The sequence below is a fragment of the Ceratotherium simum genome, chromosome 11 (genome assembly GCF_057802395.1).
Source record: "Ceratotherium simum simum isolate JZ-2026a chromosome 11, ASM5780239v1, whole genome shotgun sequence".
NCBI classification, from domain to species: domain Eukaryota; kingdom Metazoa; phylum Chordata; class Mammalia; order Perissodactyla; family Rhinocerotidae; genus Ceratotherium; species Ceratotherium simum.
Genome location: NC_141910.1, coordinates 72,770,225 through 72,774,438, shown reverse-complemented (window position 1 = coordinate 72,774,438; position 4,214 = coordinate 72,770,225). Strand labels below are relative to the sequence as shown.

The following is a 4,214-nucleotide window of genomic DNA, read 5'->3' as shown; positions in this document are numbered from 1 at the left end:
CTGCCCTACATCTCTATTTATTAAAGCAATGCAGCACCATGGTTTATGATGTGTTTATTGAACTCTAGGGCCTCGCTTAGTTTGCATTCATTTGTTCATATTCCCCTTCCTTCCAGGTGTCAATAAGTCTGGAGTGCTAGATCCATCAGACACCAATTTTCAAGGAGTAGTCCCTTAGCATCCTAGGGTCACCGCATGGTGGTACGCACACCAAAGACTCCATATACTTACTTTCAGCCAAAGACTCACCTTCTTACTCCTGCCTGGGATCTTATGCCCTCTTCTCACTGTTCCTCTTGTAATGTGTAATGATGACCACACATCACATAGTGGCTCTTCCACAATACACAAGGCAGACTTTCCTGATCTCATCCTCTTCTCCTGGATTTTTTTTTTTAGTTCATGTCTTTTATTAAGCATATACAATTACTTGTCTTCTGGTTTGTTGAAACAATAGGTAAAGCAACATTTGCCACAATAGTCTGTCAAAGTGGCTGGCCATAAAACTCCAGCACCACATTCATTTGAGGGGCACTCCTAACAAAGGAGATTAATTTTGCCATTCTCACCCACCTTATCGTGTTTTAAGATAGCCAGCTTAGCCTTCTTTCTCTTAAGCTTATTCTTCTGGGAGTGGTCTAAGACTTCTTCCTTTTCTTAGCTCCATCACAAAGTCTCAACACGAGATGAAGAGTAGATTCCTTTGAATGCTGTAGTCGGACGAAGCATGTCCATTTTCCAGTTTCTTGCCAGCAAATATCAGTCTCTGCTGATCAGGAGGGATTCTTCCCTTATCCTGGACTTTGCCCTTTACATTTTTTATTGTATCTGATTTTTCAACCTCAAGAATGATGGTCTTTCCCTAAGGGTTTTTACAAAAATCTTCATCTTAGCAGTGCTTCCAGCACAGATGACGGATGGGAAAAGCTCCTCCTTGATATTTAAGATCACAAAGCAAAATTCAGTTTCAATGAATGAATTCTATAAATAAAATAAATGACAAAATAAATACCTTGGGAGGTTATTTGCTACTGTGAAATGTTTGAAGCATGTAGATACATTTGATGCATTGCTGTGTAACAGGAATTCCAGCCAAAGGTCTGGCCTCACCATGAGCCCAACACCTGGTCTGAAGTCCCACATTCTCCTCTCATTTCTCTTTACTGTGACAATCTACAATAGAGGTTAGAACTGGTGTCATGGTATTAGATAGATACGTATTCAAAATTCCGATATTGCCAAAGACTGGGCTGTGACTCTGGGCAAGCGATTTGACTTTGGCATGCTAAATTTTGCATTCTACAGTGGGGAATAATAATAGAGTTATTGTGAGGATTAAAAGTTTTAAAGTGGGCTGGCCCCATGACCTAGTGGTTAACTTTGGCATGTTCTGCTTTGGCGGCCCTTGTTTAGTTCCTAGGTGTGGACCTACACCACTCGTCAGCAGTGATGCTGTTGTGACAGTCCACATACAAAATAGAGGAAGATGGGCACAGATGTTAGCTCAGGGTGAATCTCCCTCAGGAAAATAAAGTGATAAAGTATGTTTAACATAGTGATGGGCATTTTGTAAGTCTGTGATGGCTATTAATTATTAATTTTAAAAAATTTCCCTCAAAGTCTCCCAAAACTCATTTATCATTCTCCATTATAGTCTTCCTATAAATAACAAAAAATTTATTTAGAAAGTAAATGTAGTTCTCTATGTTTCAATGGAGCCCAACAACTTCATCACCTAATTCATTTTGTTTTGAAGTCATTTAGAAAAATTGATGCTTAAAGAAAAATACCCTATATTTACCTCCTACTCACTATGCATGTTTCTGGTAAGTATTATTCTTGAACACTTTGGTTTAATTTTTTTATAATTTATACCATCTGTAATAAAAACTCCAGGTTTTTGAATATTAAGAGAAAAACTGTAGAAAGTTTTATAAACTTCAACTTTCCAATTCCATCAAATGTGTTTGGCATATTGAAGAGGTGGATAATTTACTGTAAAATATTAAAATGTTAAACATAATGACCTGCACAAAAAGTTGGCTGAGTTGTTGGAACAGTAGCTAAGTTAATTAATTCTAAGATCCATTGTAAACTCCATAGAAGACTTCAGATAGTTAAAGTAAAACAAATTAGTTTGCTATGATTAATCAAGTTCTTCTGAATATCAAAGGAATCAATGCTGATTAGATTAGCATTTCCAAGGGTTATCCAAATTTGGTACATTTATATAAGTCAACATAATGAAATTGAATAGAAAAAGAATTGGAAATAGGTATAATAACATTTAATGCAAAGATTCATCATTTTTCTAGTCTATGCTGTACTTTGAAAGTAGCACCTTGTGTTTCATCATTTTTATTCCAATTACAGAGAATGCTGATATTTTATAAATGTAGAAGTAAGGTCATATTTTCTTTGAATATTATATTTTTAATCAAAATCCTATACTTAATATCCTCAGAGATATGTTCACATGCCTACAAGCAAATTTTTATGTTATAAAGTGATTGATTAGTAGAGATTCAGGTTTATATTTACTTGTATAAATAATCTGGAATGAGGTAAATAAAATTATTTAACAATGGAAGTTAGGAGAATATAAATCTAGGGCTAGAATCTTTAATTACAAAGGATTACTATTTGCATACAAGTAACTTCCCAGTTTCACCAAATTTAGCAAAAAAGGTATTATTTGGAACTGTTGGACCTGTGAGAGAAATGCAACCTTTGAACTGGGGTCAGCACCCTAGAGCTCTAGGACAAACCTGGCTCGCCACTTGTTTTTGCACATAAAGTTTTATTGGAATACGACAATGGCTGGTCATTCAGGTCTGGTGTATGGCTGTTTTCACGCTCCATGGTAGAGTTGAGTGGTTGCAGCAGAGACCGTATGACCTGCAAAGAGTAAAATATTTATTAATTGACACTTAACTGAAAAAGTCTGTCTACCCTCACTTTAGCTCACCAGACTGTTCCCTGATCTCAGAGCAGATCTTCCATTTCTAGACAGCCATGCATTTGCTCATGCAGTTCTGTCTGCTTAAATCCTCCTCTTGAGTTCTACTTGAGAATCACTGATTCATGCCCAGCGTGAATGTCTGACAAGTGGGCTGTGTCATTCCTGAGCACAGACAATCACCGCCTCCTGGGTGTGGTAGTAACACTTTGACTGGCTTCATATCACAACATGATATTGTGTTTATGTCTGTCTCTCTTAGAGAAGGAGGCTTGGGATTATTCAAGTTTTTGTCTCCTGGAAACAAGAAAAAAGACAAAATTTTGTCTATCTTCAGCATAAGGCCTGGACAGCAGAAGATGCTCAGTAGATTTTTGGTTAAAAAAATGGAAGGAAGGAAGGAAGGAGGGGTGGAGGAAAGGAAGGAAAAAAGGAAGGAAGGAGGGAGGGAGAGAGGGAGGAAGGAAAAAACAAAAGATTTGAGGTAAATGATTGAAATAGTTTATTGACGCACACTAGAGAGCACTGTTCTGGGAGAGTGAGCCAGAGTCCCATTATCTAGGGCAGCAGTGTTCAAGCTGGGGTGCACACAATTATGTATTGATGGAAATACTAAGAAATATATGTATGTGTGAGAAAGACATACATATAGTATCTATAGGATATAATGTATAATAATATATAATAAAACATAATTCTAATATATGCTAATATGATATAGTATGTGTATATATAATATATATACACAGATCTTCCTCAATTTACGATGGGGTGACATCCAGATAAACTCATCGGAAGTTGAAAATATGATAAATTCATAATGCATTTAATCCACCTAAGCTACCGAACATCTTAGCTTAGCTGAGGCTAACAAACGTGCTCAAAACACTTATAGTAGCGTACAATTGGGCAAAATCATCTCATACAAAGCCTGTTTTATAATAAAGTGTTGAATAGCTCATGTAATTTATTGAATACAGGACTGAAAGTGAAAAACAGAGTGTTGTATGTGGACAGAATGGTTGTAAGTGTATTGGTTGTTTACCCTTGTGATCGCGTGGCTGACGGGGAGCTGTGGCTTACTGCTGCTGCCCAGTATCAGGAGAGAGTATTGTATTGCATATCGCTAGCTGGGGAAAATATCTAAATTCAAAATTCAACGTACAGTTTCTACTGAATGCATATTGTTTTCGCACCATCTGAAAGTCAAAAAACCATTAAGTCAAGCGATTGTAAGTCGGGACCATCTGTATAC

General features: G+C 36.8%; 1 pseudogene; it reads right to left on the bottom strand.

Annotated features, from left to right (window-relative positions):
- Window positions 1–426: 426 nt before the first annotated feature.
- Window positions 427–888, bottom strand: LOC101401951 (ubiquitin-ribosomal protein eS31 fusion protein pseudogene; annotated as a pseudogene).
- Window positions 889–4,214: the final 3,326 nt, after the last annotated feature.